Source organism: Triturus cristatus, chromosome 4_1, assembly GCF_964204655.1.
Source record: "Triturus cristatus chromosome 4_1, aTriCri1.1, whole genome shotgun sequence".
Lineage (NCBI taxonomy): Eukaryota > Metazoa > Chordata > Amphibia > Caudata > Salamandridae > Triturus > Triturus cristatus.
Window position 1 is genome coordinate 1,101,783,936 of NC_140585.1, and position 20,116 is coordinate 1,101,804,051.

At 44.2% G+C, this 20,116-nt stretch overlaps 1 protein-coding gene across 2 annotated transcripts in view; it reads left to right on the forward strand.

Moving 5' to 3' along the window:
* Positions 1-20,116, forward strand: part of REDIC1 (regulator of DNA class I crossover intermediates 1) — a 960,655-nt gene that overhangs the window by 332,659 nt on the left and 607,880 nt on the right. The gene's annotated exons all lie outside the window — the stretch shown is intronic.

Consider the following 20,116-nt stretch of genomic DNA (forward strand, 5'->3'; position numbering starts at 1 on the left):
TTTCCCATTCTTGTCCATACATCTTCAACCTCCAGTGGTACAAGTTCATCGTGCAATTCAGTAATATTTTTAATGTAAACCTTTAGATCTTTACTTTCATCTGGAATGTAAGTGCAACAATGTTGAACTTTCAGCATTCCACAGACTCCACCCTCTTTTGCCAAAAGAATGTCAAGGGCAAGTTGATTTTGCATTACCATAGCACGCATGGCAACCATTTCAGTATTAACCAATAAGAATCCGTGAGAAGTGCTTGTTGACAAGCGATCCACTACTGTGGATAATCTTCTAATTTTATTTACATTCAGAGTTATTCCCACTGCCGGTATCAATGCACAAAAGATGTCACCCACAATTTCTGCCCAAGATTCTATCTTTCTTCGCGCAAAATGACTATTTAAACTATTTACACCTTCTTCTCTGTCCATGTGAAAGATTTTTGGAAATACCAGGCCTACATAACATGTGCCATACCAATGGTCTGGCAAACGATAATATGCTCTGTTCCCACAGATAAAATATATTCCAGGAAATACTGGATCTCTTCCACCTTTAAATCCCCATCCTCCCATGATTCAATATGTATCATGGCACTCACTGTTACCTACAAATAAGTTATCATATGCAGTTTGATTCCTTCTTATACAAAGTTTTCCTCTCTGAGGCCTGTCTAAAGCTATCGTTGGTGTTGACTCTCCTTTTGTCAGGTGTTTCTCCATTTCTATGTCCCAAGCTGTTTTCTCAACCTTTCCTTCTGTTGTCTTTTTGTGCATCTTATGCCTTCTTTCCTCAACCATGTTTAAAAATGTATTTTCTTCTTTCTGCAAACTGCATGTCAAATTATATTTAAACACAGCTTCTAATGTTAGTTCACTAGTCTCTAGGAAAAATTCACCTAAAACCTTTGCAGGTCTTACCTTATTCAACTTATTATTAGCAGGCACTAATGCAAAAATGTTATCTACATCTGAAAAATAATACTCTAATTTCCCTATTTCATAAAACAAGCTAGCTATTACACTACATGTTATTCCATAAGTAGCTGGAAGGTGATAAGTCACTCCCTCTGCCACAGAAGCAGGTAACTGCATGCAGACGTAGCAGTCCCTTACATCCATTGTCTTTACATATTCATACAATAATTTTGAAAATACATTATTAGAGAAATCATTAATAGACCTATCTTTATGCAAATGAATGTTTGCTTCTACAGTCGGTATTACCTTTAAGATTTTACCTGTGTTAGTTTTGTTTTGACCATTTCCTCCTATTGTATCTATTGTGACTTTAAATGATATTACAAGAGCTAGGATGCTCCATAAAAGCATTAATAATCCTGTACAACAGCAACATGCTTTACACCATCTCTTCATGAATGTGCATCTACTTTTACTACCATCTGTGTTAGCCATTTTCTAAAATAGACCGTGCCTTTTGACTTAGCCTTTTCTACTTTGTGACCAGTTTCTACCCCAAAGCTTCTAAGCTTCTACTTGATTCTACTAGTTTTCTACTCCTTCGTTCTCCACATCAACAGCTTCTTTGATTATTCAGTTTGGCATCTCATCATCCTTTGCCTCCTTCATCCAATCAGGATACAGAATTTCCTGAATCTCCGCTTCTTCTTCTCCAATGTCGGACAAGAGAACTCTCAGGATTTCTGATTCTTCTTCTTCTTTAACCACTTTCAGTAAAGCCTCCTCTGGATTTCCTTGACTATCTGCCTCTTGGGATTCTTCAGGTAGGGCCACATACGTCCATTCCGGCAACTTATACTTCTGGTTAGGTTTTCTTGTTCTTTCAGATTCTTTTGTTACTACTGTTTCTTTCTCCTTTGATTTTTCCTGACTTGTGACTTCATTCACCTGTTCAGCTCTGGGTGATTTCACTCGAGACAGTCGATATCTCAGTCTTTTTATTTTGTTTGGCCAAACTTCTGGTTTTACAGTTTTTCTCACTTTACTTTCTTTAACATTCTTTTCATTCTTTTCTTCTCTCCAAGCTCTCTTTCTCAGAACTCGACCTTCAGGTATTTCGTTTCCACTCTCTTCTGATTCTGTCCCAACTTGCTTTTCCCTTATCACCAGTTTCTTTATCCACCACTTGTTCTGGTTTCCCTACTTCTTTCCCTCCTCGGATCTCCGGCACGCAATCTTCCTGCTGACTACTTGTCCCTTCACCTAACTGGATATTGCAGTTCCCTACACCTCCTCGGGGGTCTTCCGCAATCTGTCCCTCTCTCTCTGTTACTGTCCCTTCTTCATTCAAATCTATTAGTTCAGGTGGAATTTCTCTCAAGATTTCATCTGGGATCTGTTCTCTTTGACTTTCTTTTACTGCTTCTTCTTTGTCTTTTCCTTCTTTCTTTTTAGGTTCTTTACTGGGGCCTTTCTTTCTCGGCTCATCTTCAGAATCTGAGCTTTCAGAAATCTGCAGTCTTCTTTTCAGAGAGACACTTCTGGGGACCAGAATCTGCTTTGGTTTGTTTTCCCCCCTTTCAGGATCTTCATGTGTTTTTGGATCTTCGTGATCTGATTCAGTACTTGACTCTGATTCATCAAAGTACTCTTTCTCCTTGCAATCCACTGGATTTGGTATTCTCAGGGTATGACTGGCATGGATCCAGTTTTTCAGTCCAGCACACTTCACAGCTGTTGTCGTGGTCAGAATGACTTGTCTTGGTTTTCCCCACCTGGAAACCAAACAGTTTCTTCTTCTGTGGACCTTTATCCTCACCCAACCTCCTGGGCTTAAATCATGGGCTTGCTTCTTTTCAAGGGTGGTGGCATCCGCTCCAACCTGATGAAACACAGAATGAACTGCGTCAGCAAGGCCTTTACAGTACTCCAACACCATGTCATCAGAAATTGTCATCAGCTTGTTGACTGGTATGTATGCATGCCTCATCGCACGTCCCATGATTATTTCATGAGGACTTAGCCCTGTAGTTCTATCTGGGGTTGCACGTATGGTCATCAAAAGTAGAGGCAAGACATCAGGCCATTTCATTCCTGTGGCTAAACACATTTTCCCAATTCTGTTCTTGATTGTACCATTCATTTGCTCAACCACACCAGCAGCCTCTGGTCGGTAGGCACAGTGCAGTTTCTGTTGTACATTCAATGCTTCACTGACCAATTTCACAATCTCATTATAGAAATGCCCTCCTCTGTCTGATTCAAGGGTCACTGGGAACCCAAACCTGGGGATGAATTCCCTCAAAAGCAGCTTTGCTACTGTCAATCCATCATTTCTCCTTGTCGGGTATGCTTCTACCCACCTGGAGAATAGGCAGACTATGACCAGAACGTACCTCAATCTGTTACATGTTGGCATCTCAATGAAATCTATTTGCATTCTGGTAAAAGGCCCTCCTTCTCGACCTATAGTTCCCAAACTCACCACCGTCTTTCTCCCAGGATTGTACTGCTGACAAATTAAGCATCTCTGACATAGGCTCTCTGATATGATTCTGAATTTTGGGTTGTACCAGGTCTGCTTAAATGACCTGATCATAGTATCTCTCCCTATGTGTCCCTGGCCATGATACATCCGTGCCATGGTAGACAACATGCTATCAGGCATGACTGGTCTTCCATCTCGATAGACCCACACATGATCCTTTTCCCTTGGTGCACATCCTGCTTTTACCCATTGCCTTGTTTCCTCATCTCCTGCTTCTTCCTGCAATTGTCTTACTTCTTCCCATGTCCCTACAACGTTAGTAAACATTAAGGAACAAGAAGTCATTTCCTTCTCTTTGGCCCGATTGACTGAATAATGATTTCTTGCACAGTACTGTGCCATGTCATTGGCATAACGGTTGCCGACAGTAACATAATCCTCTCCTTGGTTATGGGCAGCACATTTCACCACAGCCAATTGTTTAGGCAGCTGTATCGCCTCAATCAATTTTCCAACCACTTCAGCATTCTTTATAGGAGTTCCACTTGAGGTCAGGAAACCTCTTTGCAGCCACAATTGGCCAAAATCGTGGACAACTCCGAAGCCATACTGGCTGTCAATTATCACAGTCACTCTCACACCTTTCCCAATTTTGCATGCTCGAGTCAGAGCCACTAATTCTGCTACTTGGGCAGATTTCACTCCTTTCAGATAGGATGCTTCCATTACTGTGGAAACCGTACACACAGCATATGCTGCACTCAACACTCCTTCTTCTGTTCTCAAACATGACCCATCAACAAACATTACATACTCATTTTCTGCCAAAGGTACATCTTTTATGTCTGGCCGTGGTTTCGTACAATACTCAAGCACATCCAAACAATCATGATTCGCTTCATCTCTCACTTCCACATTCTCACCATCAGGTAACAACGTTGTTGGATTCACATTCACACATCTTGCAAGGCTCACATTCGTTGCACCTAATATGACTTTCTCATACTTAGTCAGCCGACTATCACCCTTATGCATCAAGCCAAAATCCAGTCGGTAAAATACCGATTCGGTAATAGCTCCCGGTATTGTGTTAAAAATACCCAATCCCAATGCATCAACCCAAAACCCGAGCAAATAACGAATCGCTAAATAAATAACCTCGAACATACCGAATCGCTAATACCAAAAATGCTAATTTACCGAATCGCAAAATACCGAATCCGCAATTACCGAAATCACTATTAGCTCCCGGAAATTGCCAATAGCAAATAACGAATCGCACCCCAATGCAAGAAAACTCGCTAATACCGAAAATCCCAAAAATCGCTATTTTGCCAGAGCTAAATAAGGGGAATCAAAACCTGGAGGTAAAGTCACAAAAAAAAAAAAAAATAAAATAAAAAAAAATTCCTACATGTGCAAATGATTGAGGCAATCACTAAACCCTTAAATTTGGCCCAGGAGACCCTGTTGGCTCCCCCAAAATGGCTGCCCTCTACGTGCTTGCAAGGAGGATGCGGATCAATGCAGCAGGACAGCGCAGGAGAAGGATACAGGAGAGAGTGTTCAGACTGCGCATAACCCTGCTCGGCCAGAATGAGGACGAGGTGTACCAGAAATATCGCCTCAATCGCGCTATGATCATGCGCCTGATTGCAGACCTGGAACCATTACTGCAGCACCAGACCCACCGGACAAATGCAATCCCTGCGCACGTTCAGGTACTATGCAGCCTGCACCTACTGGCCTCTGGGAGTTTCCAGGGGGTAATTGCGGTTGCCGGAGGTGTTTCGCAAAGCGCACTGTCACGCTTCTTCCAAAAATTCCTAGATGCCATGCTGACAATGCTCCACAGACACATCAGCTTCCCCACAACCCCACAGCAGTTGGACCGCACAAAACAGGCATTCTACCAGGTGGCACAATTTCCACATGTGATTGGATGCATCGACTGCACGCATATCCCCATATGCCCTCCGTCAGCAAATGAGTACCTTTTCAGGAACCGCAAGTCATACCACTCGATCAACGTGCAGGTTGTGTGCGATGCCAACAACATCATAACGGACCTAGTGGCACAATTCCCAGGGAGCACACACGACTCATACATCTTCCGCAACAGTGGAATGCACAGGCGACTACTCAATGGCGAATTTGGAGAGGGACTCCTGTTAGGTAAGTAGAACTACGCTTCCCCACACCAACACCACACATGTATGTACATCACCAATGCTAAGTCTATGCTTCCATCTTCTAGGTGACAGTGCTTACGCCCTGCGGGAATACATACTAACCCCATACCTAAATCCAGCAACCCCGCAGGAACATCGCTACAACGCTGCACACATCAGCACGAGGAATGTGATAGAGCGGACTTTTGGGATTCTCAAGAGCCGCTTCCGTATCCTCCACAAGACTGGCGGCGCAATGCTATACCAACCAGACACATGCTGTCGAATAATTGCTGTATGTGCAATGCTGCACAACATTGCCACCAGAAGGGGGATACCCATGGAGGTGGACAGGGATGACGACCCCCAGGCTGACCAACCACCCGCCCAACGACGACCGGCACACATCCCAAACACAGCAGAGGGCCATAGGAGGCGGACAGACATAACGCAAAATCATTTTTGACCCTGGGTAAAAAGAGACATTACAAGTTGGTGTTGGGTGCAACTGTTTAATGCACAGTAGCACTGAGGATTGTGCAACAGAACTAGCATTGTGAATCATGCTCCGATTGCATAAATGTAAATAAAAGGTTCCTTAAAGTCAGGCCTGTGCAAACAGAATAATTGGATGGCCATGGTTGCTCCACCATGGACCTGCAGCATGTACAAATTTCTAGTGCCGCTTGCCACGTACACCAAGCCTCCGCTCAGGTGCATCCATACCCTCACCACGGCCTGTCCCCGTGGAGGCACGCGAACTTCGGCGCCTGGTGCTGGCCTCTGCCAGTGACACGCTGCTGACACTGGAGGCAGCCTCACTGGTGTCATCCCCTCCCAATGCTGCAGCACTGCATGTGCTGCTCTGAAGTTGTTCCACAGCAGTGGTGATGTGTCTCAGTGACTTGGCAACATCACCGCAGAAGTGCCCAAGGTCCACCTGCAGGGAGACTGTGCGGCGTGCCAACACAGCGGTGCAGTTGCTGTGCCGTTGTATGGCCTTGGTAGCGGCGGCAGAACGCAACATTAGCTGCCGGTTACTCCTCCTCTGGGACTCATGGCCCTCCCTGATGGCACGGGTGAGCTCACGTACCTCCTCCCTGAGCTGAGCATTGCCATCAGCAACCGCAGTGGTCTGGTCCCTGACCGCCGTGCCCATGTCCCTGACCGCGGAGCCCATGTCGGTGACTGCTGCAGTCATGGCGCGCATCTCCCTCGCTAGGCGCACGATGTTGCAGCTGATGCTAGCCACATGTCTTCCCTGCAGGTTCTGTGTGCGCAGCATCCTCTCCTCAATTGCAGAGGTTGTTGGGACATCCTGGTCAGCTGAGGAGACGGAACTGCGACGGGCCCTGTGACGCCGTGCGTGTCTTGAGCCTCCATGTGGTGCAGCAGGTGGTGTGGATGTGCGCTGCGTGGGTGCCAATTGAGGGGGGGGGGTTGCCATCTCCTGCAAGGGCGCAACTTGGTGCCTGTGCCTCTGCGGTATTGTGGCTGCACTGGCTGCAGGCTGGCTTGCTGGTGCCGTTGCTTGTGGCGCAGGTGGTGGTGCCTTGGCTTGTGGCGCAGGTGCCTTGGCTTGTGGCACTGGTGCTGGTGCCGATGATTGTGGCGCTGGTGGAGGTGGTGCTGGTGGGGTGGCAGGTGTTGGCGGTGCGTGCGCATCCTGCACAGTCTCCTGGTCTGACTCCACGGGTGTCTCAGAGATGATCAGCTGGTCGCTGTCGTCAGAGTCCCCAGGTGATGCATCTGTGTGTGAAACAGTGCATGATTAGTGGGATGATTACACCTACATAGTGTTGTACCCATCAATGTCCCTCTGTGGTCCAACAAATGAACAGTCTACAGCCATGTACGACATATGTGTTGTGTGAGGATTTACGCCTGTGCCTGCACTCTGGGCTGACTAGACTACAACTCCCAAGATGCAGTAGTGTCATGTGTGAAACTGTCTGTGCCAGAGCTGCAGACACAGTGAGATTGGGCTGGGGGCATGGGTATGGATTTACGCTATGCTGGGTGTGGCACAGGCATGCATCTTACCTTGGGCACTTGTGGCTGCGCCGGACGTGTCCATCTGGATCACCCCCACGACGGCTTCCCGCTCTATCGTCCCTTCCACAAGGTCCTCCAGGGCTGTGTTGGATGGTGCAGTGCTTGTTCCGCCTCCAGTCCTTCTTGCCTCCCGGAGCCTCTCAGCAATCCTCTCTTTTGCGCGCTTCCGGAGGTCATACCACCGTTTTTTGAGATCGTCGATGCTGCGGCTAGTGACGCCAACCGCATTGATCCTCTCACGGATGCGCTGCCAGATGCGCCGCTTCTCGGACTCAGGCACCTTGAGGGACAGCTTGCCAAAGAGGCGGTCGTGTTTGCTGGCCACTCCCTCGATGAGGTACTCCAGCTCCCTGTCTGAAAACTTCTTTTTGCGCTTGCGTGCAGATTCAGCGCTGGATGGCACTTCCTGCGACATGATGGATGTGTGCTGTGACTGGCAGAATCTGTGTGGCCTCACTCTGCACAGCCTGTCCTTCTTTCCAGCTCCTGTCTGCTCCTCTGTCGAGGCTATGTGGGTGGGGCAGCAGTATTTCCTGGTTGGTGATGTCATCAGCCTGTTCCCGGTGCGACGCGGCAATTTGCGATTTCGCTATTACCGATTCGGTAATTGCTAATTCGGTATTACCGAACTCGCTATTAGCCAAATCGGTATTACCGAACTCGCAATTTGCTAGTGGGGCCGTTTGCGTGCCCCGCTATTAAGGAATCGGTAAATTTAGCGATTTTTAAGGAATCGCTAAATTTTACCGAATCTGTTGATGCATGCCAATTACCGATTCCTTAATGGCGATTCCTTATTTTTCGCTATTAAGGAATCGGTATTAGTTTGGTTGATGCATATGCCCCTATGTGTCATATACCGAGTACGACTCCTTGTTAAAAGAATCGCCACATCATGAGGTACAAACACTTTCAAAGGATATCCCATCACGATCCCTTCACTCTGCTCCAAACTTCGACATGTTGCAGCCACTGCTTTCAGACATCCAGGTAAGCCTACAGCTACTGGGTCAAGCATTAATGAGTAATATGCAATCGGTCTCCTCAATCTTCCATGCTTCTGGATTAACACAGAAAGTGCACATCTATTTCTTTCACTGCAATATAACTCAAATTATTTTTCATAATCAGGCATACCCAATGCTGGGGCTTCACACAATCCATCTTTCAATCGTTTGAATGCTGCCAATTCTTCCTTGTTTAATTCAAGGGGATCCTTTACATCACTCCTTGTCAGCCGTACCAGAGGTTTTGCAATCAGCGAAAAGTTGCTGATCCACTGGCGGCAGTACCCTACCATTCCCAGAAACATTCTCACTTCTCTTTGAGTCATGGGGGCTCTCATTCCTTTTATGATTCTGATTCTGATTCTGTCTATTGTTATTTTCCTCAATCCCTTTTCAGTGTTATGTCCCAAATACTGTACTTCCTTCTTACAGTACTGCAGTTTGGCTGGAGACACTTTTAATCCTCTATCTGCCAGGTGATTTAGTAAGGCTATAGTGTCTACCTCACAAGCTTCACGAGTTTTTGATGCCACAAGGAGGTCGTCCATGTACTGCACTAGTACTGAACTCTCGGGCATTTGCAGACTTTCTAATGACTTTTTCAACAATTGATTAAATATTGAGGGGCTTTCTGTATACCCCTGTGGGATTCGGCACCATGCCAAAATACGGTCTCCAAACCGAAATGCAAAAATTTGCTGACTGTCGTGATGCAGTGGAATGGAAAAGAACGCATGGCACAAATCAATTACTGTATATCATTCTGCATCATGGGGAATCTGATATAAGATCACTGATGGATTTGGCACAATGGGACAGCATGATACAATATTCTTGTTTACCTTTCTCAGGTCTTGCACTATTCTGAATTTCCCATTTGGCTTTTTCAGGCCCATTATGGGTGAATTACATGGGCTGCTCATTATATCTCTCAGAATTCCTTGCTTGATCATTTTCTCAATTATTGGAGTTACTCCTTCAATTATTTCAGGTGTCAATCTATACTGAGGAATGTTTGGATAACTAACTCTATCTTTGACAGTAATTTTTACTGGGTCTACGTTTCTCATTAGCCCTACATCTTCTCCGGTGAAATCCCAAACCTCTGCTTTTACAGACAGTTTCAATTCTCTGGGCAATTCATCTGGATTAAATACTGCATATGTTCCAATAGTTTCACATTCTCTGTTAGCTATGGTCATTTTGTACAATACATCCTCATCTGGTGTTTCAAAGGCTATTCCATCTGGAGTACAAAATGTAGTGCAGTTCATCTTGCACAGTAGGTCCCTACCTAGCAAATTCACAGGACTGGTGTCACACACCACAAATCGGTGCATGTCAGAAAATTTCCCTATACTAACCTTTACAGGTTCTGTAAGATGCGTTTTTAACTGTTGGTTAGATACACCAACTACTTGGATTGTTTCATTCGAAAGAGGAAGGTTCTTAACATCTGCTGATCTAACAGTAGATTGAGTAGCGCCAGTGTCCACTAGGAAAATAATCTTGTCATCATTAATCTTCCCTTCTACAAATGGTCCTGTCTGGTCTACTTCCAGAGTTGCGCCAAGTACGCACTCTTCTTCCTCCCTTCGGCACCGTCAATAATCCATTTCCGAATCACTCATCATGTTGCAGCCAATACTGCGAAACTGTGCGAGCGCGTGATGGTTTATTTACCTGTTCTTCATTGTAGAATCACGATTCTTTACTATACTTCTGTGAGTTTCTGTTCTGTGGTAAAGGTGGTTTTGGCACCTGGTTCTGGGAAGTAACCACCTGCTGCTGTTGCTGCAGTTGACCACCCACCTCTTTCCGCACCTGTGGATTCATCGATCGATTTTCAATATTAGTATTTGGAGGGTTCTTACACTCGGATTTCCAATGCCCTAACTCACCGCAATTGTGACATGGGAATTTCTTTTTGGCTTCCTCTATATTACCTCTCCCTTTCCCTGTACCAAATCGGGGTCTCACTCCTGGATTGTTCGCCTGTTCTACCAATTGTGCTTCCTGTCATTCGGCTACCTTTACCTGTGCCCACATTGCCTTTTCTTTCAGCTTTCGTTGTTTTGCCTCAATCTCATCACTGAAATATTTTGCATGTCTCAAAACTTCATCTATTTTCTTATTTTGCCAATCAACTGTATGCTGCTTTATCATATCACCAATTTCTGGGCGTAAACCATATACAAACCTGTATACGAAATGGCTCAAGTCTTTATCACTCAGGTTCTCGTCTCCACTGAACTGTTTAAATGCCTGAATTAGTCTCTCATAATATGCATGTACTGACTCCTTGCTTTCCTGTTTTGTCCTGTCAATTTTTACCCAATCAGTTTCTTTAGGGGGTACCTTATTTTTCAGGAATGCCATAAGTTGCTCATATTTCTTCATTACCTCTGGATCGGGAGCTCCTGTCTTAGGGTCCCTAGGATATTCTTGAGTAGGCCAATTTATCATCAGCTTGCATTCTGTCCACAGATCTGCTGGTATTATTATATCAAATAGACTATTCAAATCTATCCATAATACCTTTGCCAATTTTACAAATCTGTCTACCTGCGGGTACCACTCGACGGGCTTTTCGCGTAGTCGAGGGAAATCATTTGTGAAAGATAAAATGTCCTGCCTTGTCCATGGAACATGGACATACCCTCCCCCTGGAATCTCTCTCATGGGGTATTCTGTTGTCACTTTTTCTTTCTCTCTAACCGGAAATGCCGGAAATGTCTTTTCTGTGATATTATCACTTCTTTTACACCACTTGCTTCTCCATCTGTCAACATCTCCCCATTTTCTCAACAAACCAATTATGTCTTTAATTTGACCTATCCTACCTGCGGTATTCATGTTCTCTATATCCTTCTCAGTAAAATCAACTCGATAGGATTTTTGCAGTACTTTTACTTTATCAAAATCTATTCCCATCTCATTTGCAATTTCCTCTAATCTTTCATGCATGTTTTTCGCTCTCCAGGTTGCACTCTTGCACAGAAATAACAATTCTTCATCCTGGTAATTTTTCAATTTCTCAGTAGGGATGGTCCCTACTATTAATTCTTCCAATACCATTCGTACATTTGCCACATCTATTGACTGGGATTCTTGATCCTTTTTCTGTAACTCTCTGATCCTTTCATTCAACTCATCTACGGAAGGTCCCACTGAATTATTTACATTATTTTGTTCTGGGGCCTTTTGTTGTTCTAATAATGTTTCCATTGTCATTCTGCTCTTTTCAGCGTAAATCTGATTTACAAATGGATTATTTGAAACATTTGGTTCAAACATATTCATTGTTGGTCCCCACAGATTGTCAATTTGACTCCATTCAGTATTCTCAATTGTGTTTTGGCCTCTGTATAGCACTGTCAAACAATGTTCAGTATCTTTTTGTTTCTCAAATATGGGCATTACTGGTCCTATCGTTACTGGAACTGTCACAGCTTCTAGATTCTTGGTCAATTCTCTTATTTTCTCAGTTAATTCTAGGGTAGTTTTGGCCAGTTCTACTGAATTCTCATCATTTACCCTACTTCCTGTCTGTTTTTCTGTCTCTCTTGCAGAGTTACTTTTCCCTAGTTCTGGTGACATGGTCTCTGTTTTAATTATTCGCAACGTTTCTCTCATTGGGGCACTTGGTGTCAATGCCTCTGGTTCTGGTCGATGCGGTGGTGGGTTTTTGTAAAACACTTCATCAAGAACATCATCTTCTGATTCATTCACATCATACCCACTTGAATACGTATTCTGCCTTTTCTCGGTACATTTTCTCCCTTCATTCTCTCCTATCATTCTCACAGGATACATTCCATCAGTCATACTTGCATTCCGCCACCTTTTCATCCTGTCGTCATGTGTCTCATGTCCATATGACCTACCAAACATATATCTGTAACCCCTACCACTTCTCTGTTTCTCTCGTTCATGCATTTCGTCTTCCCATTCCGTCAATGCCTCAAACTGCGTCGGTCTGGGTCTTGGTTCTAAGTTCATCATTTTGTCTCGAAGGTTTCTCAAGACAGCCAAATTAAATCAGGGAGCGTTTACGTCACTCTGTATTCTTCCACTCCTAGCGCGGCTTTACACTAACGCACCAATCCTGAACGTTTTACGCCTTTAACCTACTATCCAATCCCAGCGCGGTCGTTCTGACGTCAGCAGCCGCTGCGGCAGCTCGCTCTGCTCTGCTTTCGTCTACCCCTCCTTTACAAGACCGCTTCGTGAACTCTTACTGTAACTTTTTACGATTCGATTAGTAACAACACTAAAACATCTCCATTGTCTGCTTCGCTAACCAAAGAACAATAAAGGACCTTTCTCACAGTATTCCGTCTTTCCCGAGAGCAGCGCTTACCTCTGCCCTATTACGGAATCTTTACTCCCGTTGATAAAGTAGCACATCCCTCTACTTCACCCTTCCAGCAAGCATTAGCTAATTGTTTCTCTGGTATTTTAGAAATAACCTAGAGTTTCGCAATCAACCCAAATGCCTTTTACATTCACACTCGCTCATACAAGAAAATGTAGTACATACGCACAGAATCCTGTCTTTCCCGAGAACAGCGAACAGTCTGTCCTACTACAGAATTATGACACTCGTTAACAAAGCAGCGCTTCCCTCTGCTTTGTCCTTCTAACAAGCTCAGAGAACACCTGCTACCTTTTCAGTGATAAGCGTTATCGGTATGCCAATTGGTTTCCTGGTACTTAAAGACCAAAATTTCACAGGTAACCTTCGCTATCATACACACTTCTCTCATACAGGAAATGTCTCTAATGGCAACACATGACGATGTCACGAATCGAACCCAGACAATGCGCCGTGCAACTTCACTTGTCACACGTTTTCCCCTGTGTGCCTACAGGGCTATAACAATCCCGTCTTTCCCGAGAGCAGCATCTGCCTCTGCTCTACTACGGAACTGTTAAACTTCCGACTTCCTACATCCCAGAAGCCGTGCAAACAACATATAACTCGACGCGACTCAACATATAGTGTTAGTACATAAATCAATACCAATCAATAATCAATAAGCTATTTACAAGCAATAGTCGCTAAACCCAAAACAATGGCTAACCATCATTCTGCTACCAAGAAAACTGCTCCAGCACTGAATACCACAAACCCCCTTGCTACAGACCGGACCACATTTCACTCACTCATTCACTGGTGGGGCCCATAACACCAAACATTCATCAATGGTCCTCGATAGAGGGGAGTCTTTTCCTTATTCCATGCGCTGGAAATGGGAGGAGGAGTGCACCAATCACCTGATGAGTATCGACAAGTTTACTTATACCTCCCTACCTCACCAGGATCTTAATACAAGATAACCTAGCAGTTCCTCCCATACTATTGGCCAATGGATCAGCCAGTTGCTGGGAATAGTAACCCTTAATTCTGTACAACAATATACATTGAAACATTTCAAATAATAACCCGACACAGTTCTTTAAATGCAAACAATATGTTTATCTAATTTTAAGCATAAGGAAATCATATAGCATTCAATATTTAGTTTGCATATTTACCTAATCTGGCTAAATGGCGTCCTCTATGTCAAATTTGGATCTTTCGTCTCTATGCCCATAAATTAAAAGAACAGTTCGTAAATTAATTGGGCATCTGATCAGTCCATCAGAGTCTCTGGCAGCAGCTGTCCAGCAGTGTCCCCGTCCTCTCCGTCAGCATAACGTCAGACAATCTAGTAAAGTGATGGTGTGCAAGGAATAAGCTGTAAGCGGTAATGTCCTACCCTCTTTAGTCTACTTTTATAATAAAATGTTATCAACAAATGTTGCAATACATGTTTTAGAACAATTCTAATTGGTTGACCAGGATCATTCTTCCTGTTTCTCATACATCAAATGTTGCATTAGATGCAGCTTCTCAAATTGTGGGTACATTTGCAACAGTTTCTAATTCATTCAGGGCATGTTGATTCCCATGCAGGGTCGTGTCCTTTGTGTCATCAAATATAATAGTTCATAGTTTAAGTAAATCCTTTGTTTGGTGCTTGGCGCTCCTCCCAGGACGACCTTCACGGATACAGTCTGCCTGGGGTCAGGACGAGGTTATTGTTGCTCATCTTTTAGCGCAGGCGCACTTCACTCAGTGACTTCTCTGTCATATCGGGCGTCAGAATAGGGATGGCCGCCATTTTGTGGCCACTCCAGTAAGGTCAACTTAAGCAAAGAAACCTAAAACGTAATTAATACATAGAAATGACTATTAAAATGTTATTCCCTCACTAAACCCACTATGTGTATGTATTTATCTAGACAAAAGCAACACGCATTGCAGTTTATACTCACAATTTTAAGCACAATTCACAAATCACATAACAAAAGCAACACTAAACATGCAAATTCTCAATATCTGATATTAGTAGGCGTACGAAATTAGTTTACGTATCAATCAAGCCATGCAAAAGCGATTCCCACGTGTATTTTCTAATAAGTAATGTTGATTAATTAAACACAGCAAACAATTAATACTATTAATGTTAATCAGTTATTCATATTAATTCAAAATGATGAAATGGAGGAGGTATACGTTTCTTAAGGAAAACCTCGCTCCAGCAAGAACACCAAGGGTGTAGCCACCCTAAGGCCTGTAGCCCATTGGTTACTGATCTCAAGACCCCTAAAACACCCCCTACATACAGTCTTTAGGGGGCAGCCCTGAAGAAGAAGATGGATTCATGGAAGCTATGAAGAAGAAGGACGAAAGAAGACGCCCAGTAGAGAGGACTACAGTGAAGAACTGACTTGGCCCCAGCCATACCGGCCCATGTGACGTTTTCAGAGATCCTGTGCCAAAAGTCCCCTTGTCCTGCAGCCAGCAACCTCCTGAACCCCTGGGAGGACTGACTGCCTTCAACAAAGACCAGATCTCCTGTGAGCAGCAGCTCTGTTCAAAAGAATCACCAAAGAAAGACTCAGAGCCTGCTGAGGACAAAGGAACCCGACGCCTGGAACCACCACTGCACCCGACGCCTACAGCCAGAGTCCCAGTGGCTCACCAGTCCCAGCGAGTGCTCCAGAGTCCACTGTGGGTTGACTCCTCCAGGGCTCACTGATGTCATCTTCAGCCTCTGCACCGAGACCCCACAACTGCCAGTGGCTCGGTAAGGTGAAATCCTACCTCATTAGGCACCCCTGAATCCGGCCGGCCTGTGTCGTGGAGAAGAGGACCTGAGGTGCACCTTCGACCCGGAGCCCCCTCAAATCCTCAAAACCCCATGTCTTCTGGAGGGCTACTATGTTACGTTTCCCAGCCTTGAGGAGGGCTGCCTTCTTTCAGCCATTTTTTTGCTCTGGCTATGTTCCATGAGAAGAGGTGAATGTTTCCATTGTTGGGTTTACCAGATAGCCTTTCCATGGGTCAGTTACCCTTAACTTTATTAAGGGTACCTAGAAGCCAGCTCCATTGAGCTTGGCCTAATTTTGAGACCAGTTTCTGGCCTTTATACCCCCCACTTCTTTGTGGATTTGAACGGCTTCTTCCTTTAGCGTTCTGCAATACTGAGTACACCTGTAGTTTTTCTTTTGTTTGTCCTGATCCATGATTTACTTTGTGGGACAAGTTTTCAATAAAGGGTCCGGGGTAACATGGTATAATGGGTTTGGATAGTTTTATACCCCAGGCTTCAAATTGTAGTTTGAAGTTCATTGTGAGCTGGACTTCATCTTCTGACTGCCATGTGGTGAGCGTTTGTTCTTTGCTTTTTTGTTTCCCTTTCAATTTAAATTCTACGGCCAGAAGGTACATTGAGTTTAGATGTTTTAGGGCTAGGATTTCTGCTAGCAATTTTAATAAGTTGTCCCTATTTAGTATGTTGTGCCATCCCTGCGAATCATATTCAGGTATTAAAACTATTTGCTGCATTAATAGTCCATGCTCTTGGGCTTTTCCCCCTGTTTGTCATCGCGATGATTGACTTGTTATGCATTTTGATATGGAATATGAGATTTCCTTGTTGGATCGTACAGCAGTTCCTTGTATTGTATATTGGAGGTTCTAATGAAAATGATTTTGCCTGATTGGCCTCTTTTTTTGTGCTTATGTTATCCTGCTCTGGGTATCCTTGCTCAGACTCTCGAGTGTTTACCCATGACAATCTCACTTATTTACCTTCTGTTGTACTTGCTTTATCATGGTTTTGAATGTAATGTGTAGGGATTTCCTGTTGCAGTACACCACCTTTACTAGCGTTGGGGGGTGGAATGTGGAAGAAGGTTCATTTTGGATGTCATTTATCTGATGTATTACACTATGCTGTCAATTTCCTGGCTCGTTCTCTTCTGTAGTGCCTTGGACATTTTTTGGCTGCCCTTGCTGAGTGGTGTCCTTGTTCTCTGAGTCTTTTAGGTTTAGGACGTTAGAGACTTGTTTCTTATGCACTGTTCTTTCTAGCCTATCAGTGACCTTTGAAATTGTTCCTGGAACATGATGCCCTGAATGGTTGTGTTTAATGGTTGTAGGGAAATTTTGTCTTGTGTCTGTTCTTGTTGCTTTTTTCCATATTTTCGTGTCTCTTTGGTACATTTATCCCCATGGACAATTGTTGTTGCTGCTTTTCTAGGTGTGGTCTCTGAACCTCCCCTACTGTGTGTGATCATTTTTACCCAAAATTCAGGGCTTACTGCAATGTGGGAATCAATTCCTTTAGAAGTGCTCTGATTAGCTTTTTTCTAGGCTATCCATCTCCATGTCCCACTCCTTTTGATTTCCACTAGAAGTGTTGGCCTTGCTTGTTGAAATTCTCGTCAGGTCTGTCTTTACATTGGACACTCTGGTCGAGCTAAATATAGGCAATACTTAGGCTTCTTGCTGCTGTGCCAGGTGTATTGTTTTGTTTCTTTCTTTTTTCACACTTTTTTTTGTCTTCTAGTTTGCTTAGTTGGTTTATGTTCTTCCAAATTTAGTGTGGCTGAGCCAGCTTGCAATGCCTTTGTTTCCAGAGATCTTTGTTGTTCATTTGATGTTTTTGCTGGCTTTTGGTCTTCTATTGGTGAAGCTTGCGGGGGAATTGCAATTTGATCTTCATGCTCAGTCGCAGTTGCTTAGTAAGAGCTGAATTTTGTTTTTTGAGTGTTATCTGTTCAAATAAAGTTGGTAGGTAGCTCAGTTTGTCAATTTTCGCACTACAGGCACAGGGTCCTTGCTGAGGTGAGTATTTGAATTGTACTCTTGTTATTAGATTGTTGACGTTTTCCAATTTTGTGTTTATTCCTGCGATGTATAGAGCTGCAATGTTCATTAATTCAATTTCAATATCCTGTTTGTCCGATTGCATGTTAAGGGCCTTGGTAGATGTCTGTAGTGTATTTAATAATGTTCTAAAGAGATCAAGATAGCTGCTTTGGTCACTTGGTGTTTCCCCTTGTATTGAATCGGGGTTTGATTCCAGATTTGTTAGATTATTTTGGTTATGTAATTGACTGTTTCTCTGAGGTGAGTGGGTGAATTTGTTTTTGTTTTACGTACTATTTATGCCTTTTATTTCCATATTGCTTTCTGTTGAGACATTATATGCATCTCCGCTCATTGGCTCTTATTTATTTCTATAACTTGTGAAGTTTCCTTGTTAGGTGTAAGCCTTGTTGATCTCAGCCATGAAATTTCCATTCCTTCAGAGTCTTCTTGATCTTTCTGATGAACCTTTTTTAGACCTTGGGTTGTTTCGTATTTTTTTTAAGATCTTAGGGGTGGAGTAAATCGGATTGTCATGATCTGTAAATGAGTTAGTTGTCGGTAATTTGGATTTTGTTATTACCTACATTGCTCCCTTCTAGCCCATGCTGTGATGGGCGAATTGCTTCAACCTAGTTTTCTGTTATATTATCAGTATTGTTGTTTGAACCCTTTATTATTTCCTCTATATGTGGTTCCTTATTTATGATAGATTTTCCATTCTAGTTGCCCTTTTTACTTATTTCCACCTCTGGGATTGCCAGGTTCGTGCCTACCAGGTTGCCGTTATGAAAGTTTGCCTGGATGTTTAAATCCTTTGCAATGTGCATAAATTAACTTTGCATCTTTTTGATGGTTGCGTTGTGGGTTTCCCCTGAGGGCTAATGGCATCCGAAGGCCTGCTAACTTTCCGGGCAGTGAGTGTATTATGGCCCCAGGGTCTTTGAGGAAGGAGAGTCTAGACCTTGTGTTCTTAATTCCGCTTTTTTTGGTGTTCAGAACTGGTGAAATGAAAGTACTCTTTTGGGTGTATCCTGGGTCTACGGCCTTGGCTGGTTTTGTAACGTTTTTTTTTTTCTTGCACCTTGCTTCAGATCGTTAGACTTCTGGCCCGGCGTCCGCCTGACTCTACTGGATCTCATCTTTTCTTTTCTTTTGGATTTCCGTGAAGTAGCCTAACACTTGCCCCTGGCCCTGTCAGTCCTATCAGTCCTGTGGCTATGGGGCAGTGTAAGTAGTTGTGGGATCCTTTTTTCCTTTGGGATTTTATTTTGTTTGTGTTCCTTGTATTTTGTTAAATTTTGTTTTGTTCTGTTTATGTTATGCCCTAAATTATGCCTTAAAATGTATTTCTTTGCAGGCAGTTGTATTTTTTGTGGGCAGTTTGACCACCAGTTTTGTCTGCTCTAGTTTATTTGGAGTAAATGGCAATCAAGCTTGTGACTGATGGTAGGATGGGAGCTTGATCTTAATAGCAATCCTTTGGTCGATGCTCCTTTCTGAGTACTTTTAACCCAATCAGCTGGGAGGGGACTCCTTTAGGGCTACTTTGGCTGGGATTATGAAAGTGCTGTTGAGGCTGTTAAGGCTATTGAGTTTATTGTGCCTTCTGGTTGGAACGCTGGCACTCTCCACTACAATCCACCAATACAATGCCACAACGCCGAAATCCCCTGCAACGCCCCCCCTGCACGTCCTCTTTTAGGGGTGAAGCCTCTAACTAACAGTTAACCGTGGTAGGGGCAGGAGAGCTGTACAAGCTGTGAGTGCTAGATAATTAGCAGCTGGTAGGGGCAGGTTAGCGGTTGGGGCACTCAGCAGCAGTGATTGGCCTGAGACTGCTTCCCCCGATAATCACTCCTTGCCCGAACAGCCTCCACACGGGCTTTCTTATGGGTGTCTCACTGTCGGCGATTTGGAAGGGGCCGGGACTTATAATAGTTGGGCGCGTACATGGTGGCTGGCTATCAGGCTGTTAGCGAGTGGTAGTTGGCCGCAGGAGGTCTAGATCAGCAATCTACAGCCCGGCGGGAGCCTAGCGAGTGACCTAGTGGGAGCCGGCAGACACGCAAGCTGCCCCCTGACTTGGCTGGGACGCTTCCGTGTGGGGCAGGACTCGTTTTCAGCAAGACTCGCTAAGAGCCTTGTGCTCGGTCCCACTCTGCCTCAGAACCCTCACCCCCGCCTCACCTCTGTTCGTGGGCACCGATTACCGTTCTGTACCGTCAGCCATCAGCCAATCTTCCGGTCTGGATCCTGAATGGCCGAAT